The following is a 26,971-nucleotide window of genomic DNA, read 5'->3' as shown; positions in this document are numbered from 1 at the left end:
AATTCGGTGACATCTTTATGGCACTTGCCTAAACCATGAACCTTCCTGAGCCTGAAAAGAAATAACCCTGCGATCTCTCCAGCAGTATGAAAGGCTTTGGAGGGAAACAGAACTGGGTTCGAATCCTGCCTCTGCCACTTGCTGACTGCGATACTATGGGAATGATAACAACACCTCTGATTCCATTTCTTTGCAAAATAAGACCCACTTCACAAAGATTTTGTGAGGAATAAATGAGATAATGCATGCAGAGCACATAACAGTGTCTGGCCAGAATACACACTTAAGAGCTGGCAGGAGCTCTTCTTAATTATTAGTGCATAATTAACTAAGTAATTATTGAATATTGATGCATAGATGCCACACACCAAGGTGAGCAGCAACAGGGCTCACTCACCAGCTAAGCGCTCTCTCTGGCCAGCCAGTCTTGCAGCCCTTGAAATTCAAACTTTGCTCCAATAAAGTTTAAAATTATCATATAACACGTATCTTCAGAGACTCTGCCAAATAGTCAAAATCACAAGGCTAAGCTTCAAACACCAAGGTTTCCTGAAATATTAATTAACACTGGAAAAAAAGCAACACAGTGGGAAATGATGAGAAAGACAGAGTGGATTTGTAGAATTACAGAATTTCAACTAGCAGGTACCTTATAGAATGCTGGTTCCTAATTCCAAGATTAGCAAGACTGCCCTGCGAGACCCGGACCAAGTGGGCTGTGAGAGGCCCCCAGCCTCAAGAGCAAGCACCTCCTTACACCTGCTCCCTCAGTGCCCAGCTTGCCCCTCGAGTCCCGGCCCCACAGTCCAGCAGGGAAAGAATCTCAGGTGGGATGCAACAGAGGACAGCACGTGTGCCTCTCTCAGTGCCCCCCAGTATGGATGATAAAATGCAGAGGCTCTTTCCCACCCCTTTTTCTTTCTTTTGTTTAAGCCTGCTGTGGTCATAGGATGCAAGAACTCCAGGTTCCATCCCAGCTCACAGGGTTCATCTGGATTTGAGGTGACCACTCAACTTCAGATTGGCCACATTTGCAAAACCTGCTCTCTACCAGGGCAGATGGGGAGCAGAGATCTTCAACCCCTCAGCCACTCCATGTGTGCAATACCACAGACCTTGTCCCTTGCGCTCCTGTCTCTCAGCAGGGGCGCACTTTTAAATCACAACATGCCTCCGGCCCTCCTGCAAGTTGCCCAAGCACCCACATGCCTCACAAGGCTGTGTCTATTCTGCCATGTTGGGGTTCTCAGGGTACTAGTGAGGCCATTGTATCAGCATCCAGGTCAGCATGACACTCACAGATATGTGAATGGACTTTAGTGCCCAATACCCCAGTAATACATTGGCTGTGCCCTCCGAAGCTCTGTGTTTGTAGACAAACTTAGCAGCCTCTATTTCCTTATGAAGAAGACAGTGCCAACCACAGTGTTCAGGGCTGTTAGGAAGAACAGAAACAGTGTGTTCAAGAGCTTGGTACAGAGTGGGCCATCAGTGAGTAGTAGCATTTTTATTACCTGCTGAAATATCCCTTCCTTCTATACCCTCTTCCCCACCTGGCACCTGGACTATTGAAGAATCCACCCAATGGACTCACTGCCTGAGTCTTGTTCCTTCCCATCCTTCCTCCAGTGCAGCCAAAGAGGTATTGCCTAAAACCTAGATACAATCATGCCACTGCCCTGCACACTCTCCATGATAGCTTCGGTGGAACTCACTATATGAGTGACTATGAAGAGGTATGATTGGCAGAGAAGACAGAACAGAGCAGAAGGAACCTACTTTTCCAAAACCCTCCAAGCACTTGCATGGCCACATGGGAACCTGGTGTAATTCCATCTTCTTCCATAGATTCTTTGACTCAACAAACACCCATTGAGCAATTATTTTGTGGGACGTACTGGGCTAGCTGCTGAGCAGACAGCAGTGAGGAAGGTAAATTCCTTGTCCTCCGAGTGTAACAGTCTGCTCGGAATACACAGGAAAATGCTGAGGTGCCCTGAGGGGTCACACCTGTAACAGAGTGAAAGCACGGAGGAAGGGGCGGTCATTCCACCAGAGACGTTCAGAAAGTGTCTTAGAAGAGACAGTGTTCTGTGGTTGTGGGATAATGTAATCCCCCTCCTTGAGAAAGTGGAAGACTCGTCAGAAATGTTAGTCTTCCTCTAAGGAGAGAATCAACTGTGAATTAAAGAGATCCTCAGATTGAAAGTACCTTGTTTTTCATATGCTGTGCTGTAAAATATTTTATGATATGCTGATAAGGAAACATAAACAAAGCTTCTGCCCTAAATACTGACTAACTTACCTAAAGGGAAAGTCCCAAGTAGGATTTAATCATGTTCTGCTATTGAGCCAAAGTAGAAATCAAAAGAAAAAAAGAAAAAAAAAAAAAAAAAAAAAAGAAAAAAAAGAAAGAAAAAAAAAAAAAAAAAAAAAAAAAAAAAAAAAAAAAAGAAAAAAAAAAAAAAGAAAGAAAAAAAAAAAAAAGAAAAAAAAAAAAAAAAAAAAGAAAAAAGAAAAAAAAAAAAAAAAAAAAAAAGAAGAAAAAAAAAAAAAAAAAAAAAAAAAGAAAAAAAGAAAAAAAAAAAAAAAAAAAAAAAAAAAAAAAAAAAAAAAGAAAAAAAAAAAAAAAAAAAGAAAAAAAAAAAAAAAAAAAGAAAAAAAAAAAGAAAAAAAAAAAAAGAAAAAAAAAAAAAAAAGAAAAAAAAAAAAAAAATGTCCTGTATGGCCTTCCCTTCCCTTTCATTGTGAAGAGATATCACTGTCAGAGCTCTTCTTTGCAAGAAACAGAAGCTGGCATTGACTGATAAAGCAGGAAAGAAGTTATTTAAGGATCTGGAGTGCATAATAATTACAGAGGGAGAAAATAGTAACTTTACAGGAGAGAAATCTGGAAGTCATCTCCTTAACCAAATGATCAAAGAAACATCATGAGTAAAGGGACAAATCAATATCATATGCACTGAGTAGGATACAGTGGCACCTCTGTGGTATTTCTGCCAAAAGTGAATAACATGACTCAAATCATGAGGAAATATCAGGCAAACTCAATCTGAGGCAACTTTCTCAAAATAAAATGTCTGTCCTCTTAACAAATGTCGAGGTCATGATAGAAAAAGAAATATTGAAGAACTGTGCCAGACTGAAGGAGATTAAAGATATATAACAACTAAATATAATGTGAATTCCTGGATTGGATCCTGGACCAGCAAATAATGAGTATTTTTTTCTTTTGCTCTGAAGAACATTACAGGTTCGCCTGGTGGGACTGGATTAAGAGCTGTAGATTGAGGTGATAGAGCTGTCTCTATGTGAATTTCCTGATTTGGTTCATTGCACCAAGGGTGATGTTAGGAGAAAGTAGAGTGGAGAGCGGAGTAGTTCAGAGACTTGCAGGGAGAGCTGGTGAGCCAGACTTGAGCTTGAGCTTCCAGGAGCAACATCCTTATTGTCCAGGTAAGGACACCACCACTGGAGCTCATTAGATATGCCACAGTGTGCGCACTGCTGGGAACTGAGGACCTCCAGTGCAAGGCACTTCTGCACCAGGAACTTGACCTGCTCCCAAAACCCTCCCAAACCCGGGTACTTCTGCCACCACTTTCTGCAGCAAAGTGGGTCCCCGCAACAGTCAAACTCTCCTATTGTTCACTTCCAAGTCACATCTCATGCAAGTGCTAATGATCAGCACAACTTAACTGGAAGTACAGATGGTCTGGGTTCTAGCTGCAAGGGAGGCTGGGAATTGGAGATTTCTGGTTTCTATATCGGAGATGTGAAACTCATAAGGTAAGAAAATCATTTTAAAACATATTTATAAAATACGTTTTAGCTTACTTTGGAAAGTCATAAAATATGGCTAAAGTAAGAGGTAACAATAACCCATAAATTTTATTTACTATTATTTATTGGGGCACAACTGAACTCAAGCTCACCCAGTTTAAAAGAAATTATTTTTTTCTTCCTCTCTAGACATTTACTCTCCAAACATTATGAAATCTGTTACTGACTGAGATTTTTGCTGTATTTGAGATGGACATCGCAATTCATTGTCTCTTTTCTGCAGGAGTTTACAACAAGCTTCAGTCAAATAAAAGTGTTTTTGGCTCTTTCTAAACCTAAAGCAACAGGGAGCCCTGTTCATATTTCAACGTGCTAGAGCTGAGAGGAGGGAGATGAATAGGTGTTTCCACACACAGAGAACAGAGTGATCAGTGTTCCTAAAACGGCTGTGCTGCTAAGAATCACCCATCGTACTTGCTAAAATCCTGACTCCTGAGCGCCAGCCCCCAGGGAGCGAGTCAGCAGGAATATGCTGTGGTCTGCTTCCATACGTCCAGCAAAGTCCCTAAGTTTTCCAAAGGCACAGGGGGCACAGCTCACACTGAGAAACTCCAGAGGAGCAGGGGTGTGGCACGGATGAAGGCAAAGGGGTGAGCATCATTCCAGTGCCTTTGAGGAATTACAAGTAGTTCAGAACAGGAAGGCAGAAAGAGACACTGAAGACAGCAGCTGGCGAGGAGCTGGGCTCATCCATGTGTCTGACAGAAGTGACCTTCCATAGAAGAGATGGAGAGTGCTTCTCAATTGTGCCGACCCATGTCCGTCAGCTAGTCCATAAACCCACACCAGCTGGACACCTGCAGGCGTCTTTTTAAGTTTTTATTTACTTATTCAGGGATTCATCTTTGTGCTGATTGTCCACGCCCCACCTGAGTCACTGGAACAAAATGTAGAATTCTCACAGCATAGCTGTTCCTCTCGCATCCTGCCTTGTGTCCTGAGGATGAAACAAGGTGTTTTTGTCTCCACCTCCATCATCAGTGTCCCTGGAAGGGGTGGGGGGGTTCTCTGCTCTGTCCCCAGGCATGCTGTCCCCCATTCCCAGAAGAGATCAGATCCCAGATCCTGTGCAGCTTACCCACTCCTCAACCCCCACAATGTGACAGAAATACATTCAGCTTATTCTGAATCAAAAGCCTGTCTCTCCTCCAGGCTGTCACAACCCTCTTCCCTGAATCGATGGGATTAGAAATGGCTGATTCAATTAGTCCAGTTGCAGTCTCGCTTTATTACTTTCTCATTTACAATGAAATAATGGGGGGGCAAACAAAAAGGGTTTGTTATTATCTAAGCAACTATGCGGCTAGGAAGGATACCGGTTTCTGGACTCTGCTGCAGCCCTTACCTCAGGGCAGAAGAAGGAAGTCACTGCCTTTCCAAGAAAGTCAGTCGTTGTGACAGTTTGTGGCATAGTCAATGGCTGGGACCAATAGTCCTGGGTCTGTGTGCTTAGCAGTCGCCAGGGGACCTGCCGGCAGTCTGCTCCTGTGCTGAGGACCCCAGGCGGGTTGCTGACTTGTTGAATGAAAGCCCTGAACTCTGCATGGAGTCACCCCTGGAGAACGTCTGCATAACAAAGCTCATGCGCTACTTCAGGGCCTGGGTTTCCTTGAGTCTGGTGGGACCCGGGAGTCTGCCTCTGCGGACCATGGCCAGGAGTTTCTGCTGCACACTGGCACCAAGACCCCCTACGCAGCCTTTGGTCCCAATGAGCCACACCGGCCTCACTCCTGACCCATCCCCACATATGCCACACGCGTCGGCTGCAGAGAAATTCGCAGTGCCCAGCTGCCCACCACCACACTCCACACGTGCTTTTCCCCACTTACGATTTCCTTTCCTCATCCACCCCACTCCTTTCTCCAACTGGCCAACTCCTCCTCATTCAAAAAGGCCCAAAACATATAGGACCGCATCCATAAAGCTTGCCTGATGCTCCGAGGCAGGGCCTGTCATACTGTCCCCGTGCACACAGGACATATTGTACAACCCTTCATCAGAGCACACATCTAATGATACATTTTTCAAGTCCTCCCCCCAGCTAGATAATGAGATCCTTGGAGTCATATTCTGCTCATCTCAGAATCCAGAAAAATGCCTGGCACCTTAGTGGGTATTCAAAATGTGTACGCCAGATGAAGGAATCAATCAATCAGTCAATCAATCAATTTTGAGCCAATCTCATTGTCTATTAACCTCAGCTCTCAGCTTTGGAATGATAAAATGTGTAGATCTGAGTGATATGATTTCAGAGAGATCAATAACTCTCTAGGCCCCAAAATAGCTTCCCTCAAATCCCTTTATGGTGCATGAAACTCTCACCACTGGTTTATTCATTTAATTCAGCAAATATTGATTGTGACAAGAATTGTACAAGATAAACTTGAAATTGTAGTGGGACCCCGTCTAGCACGCCAGTCTGAGCAAAGTATTGGAGGATTACTCCTCAGATGGAGACGCTTCCCATGGAAGGTTCTCAGGAAGAATTTCTGGCTCCTGGGGAGCTGGTGGCCCCATTCTCTGAGAGAAGGAATAAGCACAAAAAGAGGAGCAGATGGAGAGCATGCAAAGAGGAGTCCGTCTGGGGGCATGCTGACTTGGGGGAACCTCTAGTATGTCTCAGGGAAGGTGCCAGTGGTAACGGATACAAGCATCTGGAGACAGTGGCTCAGGGTTCACCCTGCCGTGCAATGGAGCAGAAGATGGCACACAAGGGAAAGTTACAGCATAAGGAGGAAAAACAGCCCATACAGGGGCAATCTCTTGATGGGGAGAATTTAAGGCATCTGCCATTTAGCTAAGGTCTTAAACATAATCCTTTAAAGATGCCTAGCGCTGTGCCTGCCACATCAGCTTTCTCAATTACCATTTGTGGAATGAGTGGATAAATGAATAAGTGAATGGGGGAACCTTGCATTGTAAGCACTACTACTATTTCCATTTTCTTGGTAAGACAACTGGATCTTAGCAAAATGACTGAATCAGGATTATGCAATTAGTCAGAGACAGAGCCAAAATTCAAACTTAGTTTTGCCTGATTTAGAGGTTCCAACTTTGCTGTCCTTATTAGTACATCATTTGGGGTGAGAGCTGCTGGCAGCCACCTTGGGCCCTGGCAGCTGCATGGGGCACTGCAGTGGCTCAGACCAGCTCCTGGGAGCTGACTGCACCTCTTGTGCCTGTCCTGAATTTGGTGACTTCATGTTGGTAGTTTGAAATCAGTCATGGTAGAAGTATTTATGCCACAGAAACTGGAAAATGCTAAAAACTCTACAAACGAGGGTTTGTTTTGTTTTGTTTGTTTTTTTCTTCCAGAAAGCCAGTTTTTAAATATGCACCTAGACACACCAGGGGGAAACCAGTGCCTATTATTCCCATTTTACAGAGATAACAGACTCAGGGGGTTAAAACACCACTTTGTATTTCACGTGAGGAAACTGAAGCCCAAGAAACGAAATGACTCAGGCAAAATAACAGCCTGTGGGTGGCAGGGCCGGAGCTAGAAGGGGCCTTCTTACTCAGGCTGCATGGCTGCCTGAACTTACGGTTCTCGGAAGCTGCAGAGGGGAACCCAAGCCAAGGCGACGGTTACCCTACAGCGGTGGTACCATCAGCCTGGGGGTTCTTGTTACTGTCCCCCTCACTCCCCACACGTGCTGGAAGGCAGGGTTATTGGTACCAAGCACACAGGCTTTGGCATCAGGTTCTACCTCTTACCAACTGGGTGACTTAAGACAAAATGCTACATGTGCCCAAATGCAGCTAATCTTCTGGCTGAGACACAGGGTTTCCAGAGGATACAAACGATGCTACCACTGGAATTATATACCAAGCTTTTTTTTAAGTCATTTACCTTACAGATGTATATTCCAGATCACTACAATGTAATCTAAAATATAGACTTTAGATTATTTCAGACATTTGGGTTTAGCTGCCTTTATATATTAAAAAAAAAATATTCACAATTTGAAAGTTATAAAATGTTACATACAATGTCTTAGGTTAATTTTGAGCTAATATTAAGACTGTAGTGCTAGCTTCTTGTTTATTTAGTATTTGCCACTGTCTTTCATCCTTCCTATGATGTTTGAGGTCCTTATGAATACCATATAGACTTTTTTAAACCTGTATAACAATCTTTGTCTTTTATCAAGAACAACTTGTCTAGTTACATATATTGAACTTGCTGATATCCTAGGTCTGTGTCTATCATTGCATTCTGTGCTGTTTACCTGATCTTTTATGTTTCTTTCTTCCACTCTCTTTTATTACCTTTTTTTGGAACTGATATTTTTTTCTCATTCCATGTATTTCCATCTATTGGTATGGAAACTATACCCTCTTTTTCTATTCTTTTAGGGGCCATTCTAGGAATTCTAGCATGCTGACTAAGCATTTCAGAGTCTAAGTTCTTGGAATACTTTTCTTCTCCCTTCACCCCCTTCTCACCTTATATTCTATTGTGCTTGTGTATTTTCATTCTATGTGTTTAAAATGCCACAAGATATTATCTTTACTGTTCTGTATAATTAAGGCTAATTTTGATTTACGCACACATTGACCACTATCTTTGATCACTATTTCTTCTTGCATTGAAAACCAACCTTCCTTCCAGGATGCGTTTCCTTCTGCCTAAAATAGACTTGAGATTACTTCACTGAGGGTGACGTGGTGGTCAGCTGTCTCAGTTTTGTCCACCTGAAAAATCCCTCTTTCCTTTTGCCCTCATTATTGAAAGATTACCATTTCCTGAGAAGAAAAATCTAAATTGCTAGTTATTTCCTCATAGGAAGATAATACCTTGAAGATATTAGTCCACTGTTTTCTGCATTTCACGGTTGCTATTGGGGGAAATAAGCTCTTGGTGTATTTGTTGTGCCTTTGCAAATTGTCTGTATTTGCTTCTATGCCTTTATCACCTCTTTCGTTTTGAAATACTGCTATTTTTATCAAGCTTTACCTAGATGTCTTTTTTATTCTACTTTAGCTTGCCTAAGATTCACTGGACCTTCCACATGTGTAGATGTGTATCTTTCATCAGTGCAGGAAAATTCTCAGCCATTATTTTTTCAAATATTGCCTCTTTCCGCTTCATCTGAAATTGCAAATTGATATGTGTTACTACACATACGTGCACATAACTACATTGTATATTATGTAGAACTTTTCATTCAAATTCTACATAAATTCATTATTCTTTTTCCCATTTATCTTTTTGTTATATCCTGTCTAATGTCCTCAAATCTCTCCTATTCTTTCATTCATTCTCTCTTCAGCCATGTACAACCTGTTGCTAAACCTATGAGTTTTTAATCTCACTTATAATATTTTTCATCCCTAGAAATCATTTTGGTTCTTTTTCAGATCTGCTTGGTCACACTGATTGCTCTTCCTCTTTGCTCATTTTCAAGTCTCAACTGTGTTCAAATTTTTAAAATATCTGTATTTCATATTCTTACTCTGCGAACGCCAGTATCTGAGTCATGGTCTGTTGCCCCTTCTTGCTGGACTTCACTCAAGAGGACTCACTTCCTTGAGGGTTTTGCAATTTTTAACATAAGCTCGTAGTTCTTGGAAATTTATCAGTGGGAATTATTTGAGGCCTGAGTTTAAAGAGTTCTTCCAGAAATAATTTGCATTGCCTTATGCCACTCTTCTGGAAGGTCTACGAACCCAGAAACATTTTAAACTAATTTTTTGTCTTGAAGTTTTATTGGACTACCCAGATAGGTTGAACTGTGGCTGCAAAGCCTTGTGAGGACTGATTTCCCAGATTTATGCTGTTGATTTCTAATTTAATTCTATTGTGGTCAGAAATCACACTTGGTATGATTTCACTTTAAATTCATTGATACTTGTTTTACGGCCTGCCATACGGAGAAGGGAGAATGTTCCATGTGCACTTGAGAAGAATGTGTGTTCTGCTACTGTTGTGTGGAACATTCCATAGACGTCCGTGAGGTCAGGTTAGTTGAAGGTATTGCTTAATTCTACCATATCCTTACTGATTTTTTGTTTATCAAATTTTCTTTTAGTTATTTGATACTTAGTTACTGAAGTCGTCAATGATTATTGTTGAATTATCTATTTCTCCTTTCAAGCCTTCATTTTTGGATCTCTGTTGCTAGGTGTATGTGTGTTTATAGTTTGTATAGCTTCCTAATGAATCGACCTTTCCATCATTATAAAATGTCCCTCTTTGCCATTAGGAACATTTTTTATTTTAAAGTCTATTTTATCTAATGTTAGTACAGCCACTCCAGCTCTCTTGTGTTTACTGTCTGGATGGCATATCCTTTTTTATCTTTTTACATTCAACTTATTTGTGTCTTTAAGTACAAAGTGTTCATTTTCCAGACAATATATAGTTGAATCTTGTTTGTTTGTTTGTTTTCCAGTCTCTGCATTCAAATTGGAGTGTTTAATGCAATGTGATTCATTTTGACATTCTGCTACTTTATCAATTGATGTAGTTGGATTTATATTGGCAATTTTGCTATGTGTCTCATTTTCTCTATGTCTTGTGTCAGCTCACCTCCACGTGGAAGGTTTCCCTGACAGGCCTGTCTGGCCCAGACCCCTGACCAAGTGTAAGCCTTTCTCCGTTCCCCTGGCCAAAGCAGAACCTACACCAGACTTTGAAGTCCTCAAGAACTGTAACTTTTTTTTTTTTTGCCTTCATTACATCCTATCATGGAACCTGGCACATAAGGGAGTTCAATAAATGCTTTTTTAGAGGTAAATAGAAGCAAATAGACACTTATGATTCTGTGTGCCAAGTGCTAGGATGAAAAAAGCACAAGGTCCTGAAGGGCTGCGAGGAAGGAGGGCCTTGGGGTCTAACTCAGACTTGGGGTTGGGGCAGCCTTCCTAGGGCTCAGGAGATGAATAGGAGTTAGTCCACCAGAAAAGAGGGGGCAATATACCAGAGGATGGAGCTCATGCAGTGTTCCCCAAAACAGTTGTATGTGCAACCATGAAAAATAATCTCAGATGATGCAGGGAGAATCTTCATTTTTTATTTCAATAGTTACGAATTTGTTTTCATGTGAATTAGGAAAAAATGAGACACACACATGCACAGACACATGTGTCCAGTAGACCAAACCCATGTTTTCACACTTACTGTAGCTAAGGTAAAATCTGCTTTTTAAGTAACTATTAATTTTAAAAATAAATAATAACTAAATAATGGGACAGGTGGTGTGTCCAGATCGTGAAGGTGATATCTGCACGTCTCAAGTCTTGGAAGCACTAAGCTGAGGTAGGGAGGTGTGAACCAGCACGGGGTAGTAAATGCTATAGGCAGTTTAAACAAGCAGAACTGCAGCTAGATGTGAAGACACTGTAGGCAAGGGTCCGGATGCTTTGGAGGGGACCACATCATGAAAGGCTTCAAACATTTGCCAAAGAGCTTGGGATTTCTCCCAGGTGCAGGCATGAGAGAAGACAGAGCCGAGGAGGTTGTCAGGATTAGGGTCTGAGTAAGTGGGACACAGTCCTGAGAAGGCTCTGCCAGCTCAGTCAGAGATGTGAGCCTAGATAAATGTCCGAGGATATTCAGGGTACAGTCCTCTATGACGGTGAAAACTACAAACAAGCTAAATATGGGACAAAAGACTACACACACAGCAACAGATTCATGCATGAAGGATGCAGCCATCAAAGTCATTCTTAAGAATATACAATGACATGAGAGATATGGACACATAAAGTTAAGTAAAAAGATCCAGGTACAAGTCTGTATATTTATCAGGATATATATAATCATTATAGGAAAACATTGGAAGGAAAGACACACATATATATATATAAAACAGTGTTTCTATTTGGTGACATGCTTACAATTTTTTTAATGATTTTCAGCATTTCCTAAATTTCTACCACGATGGTATTTTATTTATTTTTATTTGGGGACGGGGGATGTTATTTTCAAAAAGAAAAGGTCATTTTCACCAAGATGGTGCTGAAAGTGAAGAAGGAAGCCCTCACCCCTCCCAAAGCTGAAGTCAGAGAGCAGTGCTGAAAGGCATCTGCTCAAAAAAAAAACAGAAGACCCACATGTCACCCACATTCCAGCAGACGAGACACTGTGGCTTGACTCTCAAAGCAGCTTGAATCTAAAAGAGCACCTCCAGGAGGAGGCTCGAGCTCAACCACTATTCATGATCAAACTTCCAGGACGCTGGGGTGGGCCCCGAAGGTCAAAGGCAGCTACACACTCATGTTCATTGTGGACTTCCAGGGCAACATGCACCAGATCAAACAAGCTGTGACAAAGCTCGATGACCTTGATGCGCCAAGGTCAACCCCTTGATTGGGGCTGATGGCGCGGAAAGGAGTGCATTCAGTCGGCCTCTGACCACGATGCTCGGGATGCTACCTCCAAAATTGAGATCATCTAGCCTGGCTTTGTCACCACCAAACAAAGGGAAATCAGAAAAAGGAACTCACTGAGGACTCCTTGTCGCTGCGCCTGTAATAATCTCCCCAGGAAAAAGAAAAAAGAACGTATCTTGTGACTAATTTCCAAAATCAGAGGATGTGTTCAGATTCCCTTTTATAGTCCTTCCCCTCTTGTCCCCAGCCGGCTGAGAGCTAATAAAAGGAGTTGGGCTTTTGTTCCTGTACCCTGGGCTTATCTTCATCAATAATGGTTTTTCAGAACTATTTTCTGAGTCAAAACTTGGGGTTGTGGAGGAGGAGGAAGATTTCTGATTAGGCCCCAGTATTCGTCATGTACAGATGAACAACGGAGAGAGAAAATGAGAATATAGTATAAGGGGGAAAAGTATTTTCTCTATACTCCAGCTAATTAATTTAATTATCTGATCCCACTGAAGCAATGAAATAAAATGCAGTGAAGGCTTATATTTTTATTTTTTAATGCTGTCCTTTTCCTCTTCATTCATTAGTTGAATCATAGAATCTTCTGGTCCAATCCTTTCATTCTGCATGAAGGAACAGGCTCAGTTCTGGGCTGATTCACAATTTAGTAAGAGACAAAAATGAGAATAGGGAGAAACAATTGGAATGTGGTGAAAAATACTATATGGTTTGCCAATAAACAAAATTCCAGTATCTCTTAGCCAGATAAACTTCAGTGAATGTCCTTTTGCCACTGAGACTCAACTCTGCAAATGTAAATGGAGATAATATTTCTGAATGTCCAGAAAATACAGTGTAAGTGCTGAGCACATGGTTAGGTCTCAGTATCAGTCACACACTGTGCAAAGCATGTGACCCTCACATGCAAACATCACTGCAAGTTGAATGTGAGGCCAGGAGTTGCTATTATCATTACTTTGTTGTAGACCAAAAAGACGAAGCTACAAAACTAGAAAGTGGCTGAGCCGAAATTCACATGCAATTCACAAAAGCAGGAACTGGAGCTGTTAAACACTGTTATAACCTGATCACCTCAGTAGGTCTTACTTCTTTATGCTTTTTAAATCCGTAGTCAGAGCACCACAAAAACTGCCAAATGCTCAAAATTTAAGGAATTATTATTTTTCCTACATTTCTGAAATTGTTTGGGATTTTCTCAATTTAAAAGCAATCTGAATCAATAGCTCTGTCTCCAGAATGCTTTGCTAAGTGGCACTCTGACTCTTGATTTCTAAAGGTCATTTGACTATAGTTCTGAGCATCCTGAGGAGCTGATTGCTGTGGTATAGGTACACACAGGACCAATGAGATCCTGTCCGTGAAGTGGAAGACATAACTCTTAGAGATGACCACTGCACTGGACGTCAGGAGCCTGCAATCCTATTACTGCTCGTGACCACAGATACTGTCATTGGCCTTGGGGACCATCAATTTTTTAATCTATAAAATGGGAACTTGTATTCAAACAAAGCCAAAATAGTATTGCCCCCACGTATTATAGCCAGATACCAACAAATTCAGATGGGGAATTCAAGATCCCCAAGTCCAAAGATCACAAACTCAAATGCCTGTCTCTAAGCAGATAACATAAATGAGTAAAACAAAATCAGTGTTTCACAAAGGGCATGGTGGGGATTGTGGTGAACTAAGGCTTCTCATCGAAAGAACAGTTGAGCGCCAGCCTTGTGCAGAAATACGGGCCTTCTAGATTTCCCCCAGCATCAATCAAAGGCAGAAGTTTCACTTTTTTATTAAACCCACACTGAGTTTTAAATGCCGCAATTAACTCAAATTATTTTGGATATTCTATAAGCCGAACAGACATTTATGAGGGCTGGTTTTGGCCCTTGGGCCAAGGGTTCAAGACTTTTGTTTCTAACCACCCATCTCCCTCCCAACCCAGGCAGGAACACTGAAGTTCTGGAGGCAAATGGAGTGGAGTCACCCCATGTGACTCCAGAATCCTGTCACCTCATTCCAGGCCCTTCCATAACACCTGCCTGCTTCTCCTTTGATTCTCTTGAGTAGACTGGAGAAGGAAGATGATAAGTTCAACCTAGCGGCTGCTAAAGTCACATCCCCAGCCGTCACGCTGGCAGGGTCCTTTAGCCAGAGCACAATGTGCAAAAGACACAATTTGCCTCAAGGTGTTCTGACCATGAGATGAGCTGTGGGAGGAAACGATACACTGGGCTCAGGTCACAGGTTTGGAGAGATTTTGATTTCAGACATTGATGTATCTGCATATTCACAAAAGTCTCAGTCATATTTCCAATGGTGCCCACAATTTCCTGTCTATTTTCTCAGGCGTTGCCTCTTTTTTATCTGTTGAGCAAAGAATACCCCCAAATGACTGTGCTCCTTTCTCCCACAAAGATACGCTGTTGCCCAGAGAACCAGCCTCAGAAGTCAGAACCCAGAGAATAAAAGGCAGCAGGTTACACAGAAACAATTACGCCCAAGACCCTAACTGGATTATCAGCAATCCAAAATGCAGCCTTTAACAATTATCTATTGCAAACCCATGAAAAAAATAAAGCACAAGTCATTTCTTACTGTCCTTCCTGGCAGAGGGGAGGAAAAGGTTTTTCTTGCAATGTGTGGGAAAGTTTCTATTAATGAGGCAGAAAACAAATTCTTGGAGGAAAAAAATTACATATATCCACACAGTCCCCTGGTAGGTTCTCTTCCATTATTATAAGGTTTTGTTAAAAGTTGAAGAAAACAAGTAATGTAAATCTTTGTTCATAGCACAGTTATATTTCCTTACTGAGGCCTGCAAAAGATCAGATAAACCCTTTCAAATTTCACAAATGACTTCTCGTCTCCTGTGAATCACCAAACCTTCAATTGGAGGCGACAGGGATTTGCCAGCCCCTGTGCTGGACGCAGAACTGAGTAGGATTGATTAGTGAGACCTCAGAGCCTAGGATGGAGAAGCCAGCACCAAACCAGATCACTGCAGACAGATGCAATGCACACGAATCTGGACATACACACAAGTGTTATGCAAGCAGAAGACAAAGCGACTAGCAGTGCCTGGGAAAGTCAAGGAAGGCTGCACAGAGGAGGCAGCACTAACAGACATTTACGGATGAGGAGTTTGTTAGACACCCAAGGTAGTCGACTGTCATTGTGAGCAGAGAAGATGAGTAATGCCTGGTCACCAGTGTGAAAATACTGCCTCCTCCAGGAGACCCTGTGTAATTGACGATGGGGTCCTACCTGTGATTCTGTGCAAACTGCTTTCATCTCATTGTCTCTCCTCACCCCTAAAACACTTCAAAGGCCATGAAGCCAGTAACTGTACCGAGCACTTGCCATGTGCCAGGCACATGGGTAAGTACTTTGCACTCAGAATTTCATTTAATCTTCACATTAGGCCTTTGCAGGAGATATCCTTCCTACCCTCGCTTTGCAGCCCTGGAGTCCAAGGCAGCAGGCCATTAGTGACCTGCCCGGGTCATAGGGCAGGGGAGGGGCAGAACTGGGATCCACACACGCGCAGTCTGGCTCCCAGGGTGACATTCGTCACCAGGCATGCACTGCCACGGGAGGCAGCGCCCAGCAAAGCCCCTTAGTGAGTTCTTGGTACGATGGTATTGAGTCCCCAAGAGACTGCTGGGGAACCAGAGGCCCAAAAACAGGAGGCAAAGGGTCCCGACAGCGCTCTCTGGGTAAACACACTAGGTGTGACCCCTGGGAAGGGCTGGGGAAGATGGAAGCCAGGGACAGTGGAACTGACAAAGCAGGTCCGAAGAGCCGATAACTAAGCAGGAAGGCACAGAGAGTCCATGGCCGCCCGCCTTGCGGCTGGGTTCTCATCTCCTCTCACTCCCTAACCCACCACGTGGCCCCAGGTGAGCGGCTTCCAGCAAGCCCCACGCAGCCTAAAGGCTCTACTGAGAGCAAGCGCTTATGTGAGCAGGTGTCAGACAGCCCAGACCCTGTGACATTTCAGACTGGGGGCCTCCCTGCACAAGGGCGGGAATAAGGGCACATTGCTTATCAACCAGCACAGCCGCTCTGGTGAATTCTCCTCCTCAGCTTATCAGAGCTGCCCTGAGACACGTGCTCACACAAAGGTCTCCTGGAGGTCTTGATTTAGTTTTTATTCCCAATCTTTGCCTCTTCCTTCCCCTTTGCTAACACTGACAGCACCCCTTCCCGAATCTCTCAGGGCATGGGACGAGCACCAACTCTGAAGCAGAGTCAATTTGAATCCCAATTTCACATCTTATCAACATCTCTGGAATGTACGTCCCTCGGTGATAAAATATCCATTCAACACATACTAATTGAACACCTATAACAGGCCAGACACAGAATTCATGGTCAGCAAAATGAACCGAACCCCTGCCTCATAGAACCTACAATCAGACAGGAATGAAAAGCAATGAAACCCAGCACGGCCGTCAGTTTAATAAGCATTCAGTCTGAGCAGGAGAAGTCCTCAGAGTCAGGAGGGTGATATTTCCAGTCCGCATCCAGCTTGTTGGAAGCAGATCTCTGACAGCCAAGGCCAGAGAGCATTTTGGAATATGTGCGGACAAGAGCAAGAGGCCGTGGGAGAGGAGGGCTCTGGGTTCAGGCAGGACCAGATGCCACCCTTTACCAGACACATTTTTCCTTGCCTGAGAAATGGGTGTATTAGCAAGAACTACCTCTCAGGTTTTTTCTACTATTTGGAGAATTAAATGAGATAATTTCTCTTCTAAATCTGGCACGTAGGAGGCATTCAAGCCATAGTTACTCCCGCCCTCTGTGTCACAAGTGCAGATGACATCGCTAGCTCCACACTCCCACGGCCTGAGTTTGGGTGGTGTAAGGTTGAAGGCACTGGGGGGAGGGGTGAGCAGGTCAGACACTGATGACGTGCCAAAGTCCCCAGCTGCTGCCCCCTCCCAACCTGAAAAATGTGCCTTAGGCTAGCCAATCCTCGTGCCGCTGTAAATCTAAGCTCTGCCTCCCCCTGCCTTCTTTAAAAACTCGCTGCCTGTCTACTTTCGGGTGACTTCCCCGGCCTGTGATAGTCAGACCGCGGAACCTCGCCCAGGGGCATTCAAATAAATTACCTGGCCCTTTGTTGCCTTTCTTTGCCTGCTTATTTCGGCTAGAATTTATCTTACAGGTGGGATCTGAACAGTTCCTGAGTCACTCCTCCGTCAATGGGCAGGGAGCACAATGGCCCAGAAATGCCTGTATATAAACACAGCAGAAATCTGGTTCCAGCCACAACCAGGAGATGAACTTCCTGTGGAGTCGTGGGCCCCTCTGGTCAATTTTATTTTTTCCTTGCAACAGGATTGTCATGCTTACTCTGGTCATCCCGTGGTAATTACTGTTGTAAAAAATCAGAATCTGATGTGTAAATTACTCTCGGTAGAAGTGACTAAGATCTTATAACATCATGGCCATTACCATTTGGAGGCATCTTCAAGTGGAGTTTATAAGTCATGGGGAAGATGTGATGATGGAAGGAGTCTTCCATCTCCCTCACTGGCATTAAGAGAAAGACTAAGGTCCTCAAAGACTACGATTACAACCCCATCTCAGTCACTCCCAGCTGTGTGACCCTGGTGATGTTAGTGAACCTCTCTGGGCCTCCATTTCCTCATCTGCAAAGTGGAGAAGAGCAATGCGTTCTCCATTGCACAGGGTTCTGAGGGACGAGAGAGAGTCCCCGTTGAGTGGGACACATCACAGGAGCTCCATAATGTGTGGCTCCAGTGAGCTTCCTTGCCTGCCATCTGGAAACCTGACTCCCAGCTTCTTTGGGATCCCACATGGCCAGCACTTCCCACCCGGGAATCACACTTATCTCAGAGGAAGCTGTTCTCTAAGGTTCTGCCAGCCTCCCAAAGCCCTGCTCATCCACCCCGTCCACAGCAGGCCCCTCAGGCTCCTTCCTCTTCCCCTGAACGTTCTCCTGGTCTTCAGTCCTTTCCCATCTCAGAAAGGGGTTGCCCTTCCCCTGTCCAAGACCTTCAACCCGCCTCCCCAGGGCCAACCTGCCAGGCCAGCCCCACTGTGCTCCCTCCCCAGAGGGTCTCTCCAACTCCCACTGCCCTCATCATCACAGCTCGGTCTTCCGTGCTACTCATGACAGAACCTAAAGCCTACCTCTCTGCCTAACTCCTGTGTCGACATCCCTCACCTTGACTGCGATGCTCAAATGCCTTTGGCTTCAGGAAGCTGCAGGCCTGTGCTGACCACTGCCACATGTGCCACCCAGCAGAGCTGTGGCCACTGCTCTCTGGAGGGACAGTTCGGCCCAAGTTCCCACACCTGCTCCATCACCAGCCTTCTTTCCCTTACAGCCTAAGTGTGCTCATGCTTACACTCCTGACCGGCATTGCAACTAAGGAGTCGCCTGAATTTTCCCTTTGGAGACCACTGGTGATGTCCCTGTGAGCTCTGATGAGACAGGGAGTGTCCAGACCTTGGAACTTTCCATGGGGCTGGGAGACTGACAGTGCAGGGCCTATTGTCCTGAGCTCCCGGCAGCTCTGAAATCAAGAGCAAATTGGGAGCCAAGCAGGAGAGAGGACCCGTGCTCTGTGAGCCAGAGGGGAGCCCAACAGCCTGGCAGGCTGAGGAGGGTCAGAGGCCAAACAGTTAAGTGGCTGGGTGGGCCTGAATGGGCCTGCTGCCCATGCGCCTGCCACCAGGTAGTGTCTGAGAAAGAAGGCTTTATTTACAAGGCCAGACGTGAGCGCGGACAACCTCCTTGTTGCAAGCCCATTGGGCGTTTCCTAAACTCTTCCTCCTAAAGCCACATGACATTTCCTACCCGACATGCCCCTCTGCTTGGCATCCTCCGGCTCCCTGCTTCTGTGAATTCAGTTTGCACCTTCTCCCCTCTCCTACACTTTCCTGTGGCCAGCAAGGCTAATTATTGAACAGGCAACCTGGGCCACAGGTCTCCCAGGTCCTGATGGCTCTGCTTACTTATCCCCTGTGTCTTCTAGCACAGACAACAAGTAGCTAAGAAATGAGAGCTTCCACTTTTTTAAAAGTCATGGAACACCTTCTTTGGGACTGTTTGCTGTGCCAGGTATAGCCGATAATTCTAAGGTGAGCAACCTTCAAGGAGCTTTAGATTAGAAGGTGGTCAGAGAGCAGGTATTTCATACCCAGGGACAAAACTCCTCATCCCTGCCATCTAGAGTCATTTCCAGACCAGAGGGAGGGCCTTTCTCCAAGGTCCTGCTGAGCTCCGGATACCCATGGTTGCACCCCCATGCATGTGCACTGGAATCCGGACATCTCTGCAGCTGCTGCGCCCTGTGTTTGCAAAATCTATCAGCTTCACCATCAATCCCCAAGCTTGTATGGTCTCTGAATTATTTAATGCTACATTCCAAGAGGCTGTGAATAATGGAATGGGGTGTAAATAATCTTACCTCTATCTCTACACATACAGATTGTGAAGGAGCGCCCAAAGAGCCTCCATATTCTGCAGGAATCTCACAACACCTGTGCCTGATTAAAACCCAACCGGATGCCCCCCAGACAACCGCTGTTCCCTAGCAGCAAAAGAAATGAGCAAGTGCCTCCCCATATTTCCCATGTGGAGAGAAGCAATTATGTATCCAGCTTCCGGTTGGAATGCCTCTAGGATAATTGCAGCACTGCCTTAGGGTTGTATGGAACCTGACAGATTATCCAGCTTTCACAGGCCTCCTGCGAGGGGCAGGGCGCCTTTCCTAATGGACAGACAAGGACACTGAGCCCCAGGGCGATTATCTGGCTCACAAACATGCTGAGAATGAGGAAGAAACAAGCCTGGGATCCAGATCCTCTGACTTCCCTCCCAGCATTCTCCCTTTCCACCTTTTCTCTGGGCTATCAGGGCCTGGTGTAGATGTGTTTGTCTCCCAGAATTGCAGTGTTCATGTGACCCACCCACAGAGGTCATCTCAGTTTCAGGCAGGTATTTTGTGAGGGCACAGGAAAGGGATTCCTGTGCTTTTTTCAGCTCCACATTGAGTCAGACTGTTGACCTACCTACTTAGGTAAACACGCCACTGAGGTAAAGGAAGGAGAGAGAAAGTGTACACGGTGAGGTCTGTCAATGAGCAGACCCTTTGGGGTGGTGGGAACAAGGTTCAGACCAAGAATCAAGAAATCTAGGAATCAGTTCTGATTCTGCCTCTATGAGGTATGTGATCTTGGAGAAATCTTGTCATTCTAAGCATCCAATTCCATATTTGATAAAGTTAGATACACAACAGTTTATCTCACAAAGTTGCTGTGTGGACTAAAATGGGAACTAGTGGAAGTGTGATCTCCATTTATTGAATAATGTCCCTAGGGTTGCCAGGGTGCTCCGTGAAGATGAAGATAAATATTCATCAGACCTGTAGTAATATGGAAGAATTTGTAATCTTACCAGAGGCAAGAGACCAACATAGAGGCAGAAATTCACAGGAATGGTCCATGTTAACCCAAATTTCCCATTTCAGCTATTCCAAGATCTCTCCCAACTCCAAAATCTCCCATCATAAAAACCCACCTCCCTTAATAAGGATGGGGAAGAATATGGTCACACACGATGGAAGGAGAAACACCCACTACAATCCTCACCCTCATTTCAGAGGTATTTATCCACAAAGGTCTTTCTTCTCTTTGGAATTCAAACCTGTTGTGATAACTGTCACCTACCCACGCATCCTGAAAGGACCTTTTCAGTTTGCGACTCAGCAGACGTCTTGGTCCTTCCTCATGCCCACCCTGATTGGACGCCTGACTGTCAAATTCATGTGGACAGCAGCAAGTAGCGGGGCGAGCTCCGCTTGAAAGTAATTAAGGACAGCGAGTTATTATAGGGAGACTGTATTCAAAAAAAATAAGGGAATCCGGTGTGACAGAAAGCTGAAACATCACCTAATTGGGAGAACAATTGGGAAGAACTATTAACCAGAATAGATTCAATTCCAGACACCCCACTGCTTAAGTGTCAAGACCAGAATAGTTCCCCCAAGACTGATGGATGATCCCACTGCCTCCTCGGTACTGAAAGAGCACTGGGGGAGGATGCCAAGGGGCTGCACAGAGTGTGGGGCTCCTTCATTCTCTCCCTTCCTCCTTTTCTTGTCCCAGGTTTACTGCACCACTGAATCTTGCTTCTCTCCTGAAGGGGAAAAATGTACCCCATTTTTTATTTACTCAATAGCTTGCCGAACATCTCCACACGGTGTCCGTGGAACCTCCTTAAATTAAAATGTCTGAAAGTGAGCGCCTTACCTGACTCACCTCCTCTGTTCTCCCTCCTGATACCCTGTCTCAGTTGGTGGCTCCCCAAACACGCTCTCACCAACTGGGAAGGCGAGTAGTTATCCCTGAGCTCTCCAGCTCCTTCACGCCTGCATCTATCGGCCCTAAATAGTTCCAGTTTTTTGCCTTAGTCTTCAATTAATTCCTTGATTTTTGTTGAGTTCCTTTTAGTACCATATATTCTTCTAGCTCCAGGCAAATCAAGGTGGACAAGGCGGGCATGAGGCCTGGGGTTCAAACCCATCTCCACCTGTACTAGCCTTGGCTAATTACTTATCTCCTGGGTGCCTCAGGCACCCCATCTGAAGAATGGAGATAAAAATAGTATCTACCTTGCAGGATTGTTATGAAGATTAAATCTGTGAGTTAATATGTATTAAGTATGAAGAACACTCTAAATGTCCACAGTAGGCACCATATGTGTTTGTAATCATATGAATCCCAGTTGTAATGATTGATACTTAAAGAATACGGGTTCCTCCCTGGTTCCCTGTGACCTTACACATAGCCACAGAAGCGGGGCAGACACAGCCTCAAACCTAGTCAATCTGGGTCTTGGCAGAATAACTTACAATCCTTCCAGAGCACAAGAGGACAGAGGTTTACGAGGAGCTAATACAAATTTCTCCCCACCCACCTCCCCATGTCCCCTGCAAAGCCATCAGGAGCTAGTTTCTCATGACCTTGGGTGTTCTCATGGGGTGTATTTCCCCCACACCTCCAGGAGATAAGAGACTGTAAAACCACACTCAACAGCAGTGCCCCACAACTTGTGTTACACCGTCATCTGGCCATGGCTTTGGGCTCAGGGACAAGGACCTGGAGAGCTGGCACCTCTGGCTCTTTTTCCTTTCACTCTCCATGTAAGTGATGAACTGTTTCCATCTACACATGGGTTGTTGTATCTGTACTACACGAATCTGTCAGGCCTTTCGGCCCTGGCCTTGTGCTTAACAGAGAAGAAAAGTGTTTTGTGCAATTAACAGAACAACAAAGGGACTGCCCATGTCAAGAGGCTCTCAATTGACTGGCCCTGCATTTAATCCATCATCAAAAACTGCCATCTCTACCTTCCGAACATACCATCTGGTCTCTCCGCTTCTGCCCTGTTCCCTCCAGCATGGTTTCCTCAGAAAGCCAGGGCAATCTTTTAAATATACAAAGAGAATTGTGTCATTCCCCTGCTTCTCCCTCCTCAAAGATGGCCAATTACACCAAACAAACGCCATTCTTATCGGTGACCTACAAGGCCTCTCAAGACCTGTTTCTGCCTGCATCTCCAGCTTAGGCTGGAACAGACCTTCTTACCACTGAAGCTCCTGGCACATGGACCTCCTCCAACTTATCAAATCAGCAAGGTCTGCACCCCAGAGCCCTTGCACACACAGCTCTTCCTCTTTCTGAGATGAGGGGAAGCAAAGATGGCAGAAGACAAAATCCTAAAGGATTTCTAGGAATATGAGGAAAAACAATGAAAGAAGCTAGTGATGAGCAGCTGGAAGTGGGACAAGAGCCAGGAGGTGGCATCAGCCTCTGGGCGAGGACTCCTGAGGATGCGGGGGTAGGGTGCCAGGGCTCGATGGAGCTCACATGACACAAGGCCCTACAGGTGCTCAACCCACCCACACCAGGCACGGTCACTGGCGGCCTTATCACAAGCACTCCTGGAGTGAGGGGCATCGAGGCAGCCCAGGATGGGGCACGGAGAACCCACAGGACAGAGAGACAGGTGAGGATGAGGGGGAAACGGACCCCCCAGCTGAGGGTGGGAGAAGGCAGGAGAGGATGGAAGCAGCGAGGACTGGCCTGGAAGAGGGGAGGATGCTCTGGAAGCAAGAATGGAAGGAAGGAGAGAGGTGTCTTACATGCCCTACCTGTCATTTGTCTCCAGCTTCACACTGAACTTCTCATAGTTCAGCCCAATTCCTCACCCAGCTTTCTCCCCGGCAGGCTCTTCTCTGTCCACAATGCCCTTCCTATTCTCCCTGCCCACCGGCTCCTGGTGATGTCATGGACACACTTTGAAGACCCCCCCCCCTTCCTGCTTGCATGATGTAGTGCTCCTGTTAATTCCCAAATTAAGGGAATTAATGTGCATAACTCTATCACTGCATTTGTCAATTTGTTTTATATTTACAATCTTAACTACCTGTTTCCATCATGAGTGTGAACTTTCTGTGCGTAAGACGTTGATCCTGTCTACATCTGCATCCCAAGTGATGTCTAACACAGAATTGGGACACAGAACATTTGCCGTATGATTGGAATCAGCAACCCTGGATTGACACAAAGGTTTGCAATTTTTTTTCTCTGCATTGTTTTAAGTAAATTGTTTCATCCTTCTGAGTCTCAGTTACTTACACTACATACAAGGAAACCAAACACGATTAAAATACTGTGTACCATCATCCATTGCTGTTGTGTCTTATGGGCAGCCGACCCTTTAAGTCTTATCCATCCTAGTAGGAGTATCCACAATGCTAACAAGTTTTGATTTGGGTTTTTGAGAAATTGGGGAGGTGCTAGTGTGGTGGAATGAAGCCTGGAATTGAGATCAAGTTCCTAAATAGACTCAGGACCCAAGGCAAATCACTTAATTCATCCATTTGATTAGTTATAAATATTTCCTGATCATCCAGCATGCATCAGATACCAGGGATAAAAATAATAAGACTGCTCGGTTCCAGGGAGAGGGAGAGCCTTGCAAGTCAGTGATGACAGTTGAACAGCTCAGAGTAACTGCTCTGTAGAGGTGGGAGAGTACAGAACAGCAGCCCTATGGAAGGAGCAAGAAGCAGTCAGGGAGGCCTTCCAGGGGGAGTAAGGACATATCTGAACTTCAGTTTGGAGGATGGGTGGGCCTTGCTTCAGAGAACTTGGGGAGGGAGAAGAAGCCTGGGCAAGAGGTACAAAAGTGTGGCAGACAGACTTCAAGGTGGTCCCAAGACCCCCTCCCTCTGGGTATTCATGCCCGCCTGCAATATCTTCTCCTTAAATATGGATAGACCCTCTTCCAGCTAGTAAAACATGGCAGAAGGGATGGAGTGTTACCCCTGTGGCTATGTTGACTTGCTAACAGATTTGCTGTAGGATTTGTTCTCCTGGCTGACTTTGAAGAAACAAGTTAACATAAATCCTACAGCTTCAAGGAAATGAATTCTGCCAGTAACTATGAAAGCATAGAAGTAGACCCTTCTCCAGCCAAGCCTTCAGATGTGCATGTAGCCCAGCCAAACCCTTGACTGCAGCCTGGTGAGACCCTGAAGCAGACGCCCCAGCTGAGCTATGCCCCAGACTCCTGACCCACAGAAACTGTGAGAACCAGTGTGTGCTATTTAAAGCTGCAAAGTGTGTGCTAATTTGTTATGCAGCAATTAAAAACTAATATAAAGTGTGAAACAACACACTTTTAAGCTCAGAAAGGACATATCCCTCTCCTAAGCCTTTTTTTTCTGGTGTAAAACTGGAACTGTTAGCAAGATCAGATACATGCACTTCACAGGACTGTTGGGAGACCCAGGGAGATAATGAGCTGCAAGGGCATTTGTAAATTGCCAAATGCCTTAATGTTGCTGGTCAATAGCACCCCATTTCCTTCCCTACATGCTTAGCTACAAAGCAACAAGAGTTGCCCTCACCCTTATTTAGAAAGTGTGATACACTGAGAAGTAACCAAGCTATTTTCAGGTCTCCCCAGAACCTCTTTGTTGTCTCCAGCCTTTGGCCAGGCTATTGCTTCTATGAGAACCCCCTCTGCTCCCCCACCTCCTCTGCACCTGTCTGACCCCTACGTCTCATGCACGTCCAGTTCTGGCCCCCCTCTCTCAGTCTCCCTCCTAGGCAAGGTGACCTCCTCACCTCTCCTCTGTGCCCCCGTGGCACCCTGTACTGACCCTCGGGCATTCTTCCCTGCAAACTCCCATTTACCTGCTTGTCTCTCAGCCCACCTTCCCAGGAGCTGTGACCCCCTTAAAGATAGGAATTGAACCTTGTTCACCTTCGTGTCCCCAGTATCTGGCACAAAATGCCCAGTGCATAGTTGCTAATATTATAAAATATAGGTAATATGATAATATACATGTAAGTATTACAAGGTGAAGGCAGCCTCCCAAGTCTAGAAAAACAGCACTGAAATGAGTAGAGCAACAAATCCCCCCAGGGAGGTAGATCCATTTATGATTTCATTCCACTGAAGAAGCGGATGTGTGGGAGCTTATATAAATTCCTTTCTTTAAAAACAAAACATTGGATGGTATCTGGTGCTCTTACAGGTACAGAAGCCCCCCTGGCCCAGCTCTCCAGGCTGCTGGAGGGTCCCTGCTTTCTGACTCATGAGCTCAGCTGCTTTGGAGCAGCCTTCCCACAGGTGCGGGGAGAGGAGACAGCTGCGCTGGGTTTAAGCCCAGGAAAGGAGGCCTCAGTTAGCCAGAGACCAGGCCATTCGCTTTCCTCAGGGAGGGCACAAGAGAGACACAGAAGGAGAGAGGGGGGTCCGTGCTGGTCCAGCATCAGAGGCTCGGGCCCGGGTGTTGGTGGGCCTGAAGAGAGTAAGAGAAGGCGGGCACCCGCCTGCTTCATCCCCACCCAACAGCCAGGGGTCTCCTGGCACGAAGCCGTGAGGCCTAGCCAGCGCCACTCCCCACTCACTCCCAGCTGGCAGGTGGGGCTTCACTACCATCCCAGCCTGGATCTGAACCAGGCTCCCCGCTGTCCAGCCGCGTGACCCAAGGCAGCTAACCCCACAGAAACCCAGTTTCCCTTCTAAAAATGGAAATGGCGATGCCAGCCTCGAAAGGTTGTTGAGACCATTAACTGAGGTCAAGTGTGCACAAAGCCTGGACCAGAACAGATGATTTTAAATGTCAATTGCACGTCTCCCCGGCTACTTCTCTGCAGGGCAGCCACCTGAACCCTAAGGAAAAACAAGACGCTGCGTATGACAGCACATCGGACAGACCTCCGATGCATAAAGCGCAAGCACCATCACCTCTGCTGAAGAAAGCAAACAACAACCAGGTGTTCTGAAGAGAAGGGGGCAGCCAGGTGAGCGTCACACAAGCTCCACACTCCAGGCATTGCAGCTTTCCACACATTTTACTGCGTCTGACCTTCAGACACTATCAGTACCTCAGTATTTCCTCCATCTTACAAACGAGGAAACTGAGGCTCAAATATCACCCTGACATTCCCAGAGAGCCCAGCTAGGGCCTGGGAAGATAGGAAATGAACCTCCTGTTGGTAGAATGACATGCATGCTTGCTTCACCCCCACAGCCCACACTCCACTGTGAGCACCTTCACAGAGGGTCCCATCCCTCACCTCCATGGCCCTCACGCACCACGGTGCCATCCCACACCCTCCCTGGCCTCTCCCATCATCTCTGAATGAGGAGACCCATTTCGGTTGAATGTATCACAACCTTGCTTCAGAAGGGGCAGGCAGAAAGGGGATTCATTGACTC

The sequence above is a fragment of the Manis javanica genome, chromosome 2 (genome assembly GCF_040802235.1).
Source record: "Manis javanica isolate MJ-LG chromosome 2, MJ_LKY, whole genome shotgun sequence".
Lineage (NCBI taxonomy): Eukaryota > Metazoa > Chordata > Mammalia > Pholidota > Manidae > Manis > Manis javanica.
This window is presented reverse-complemented; position numbering follows the sequence as displayed.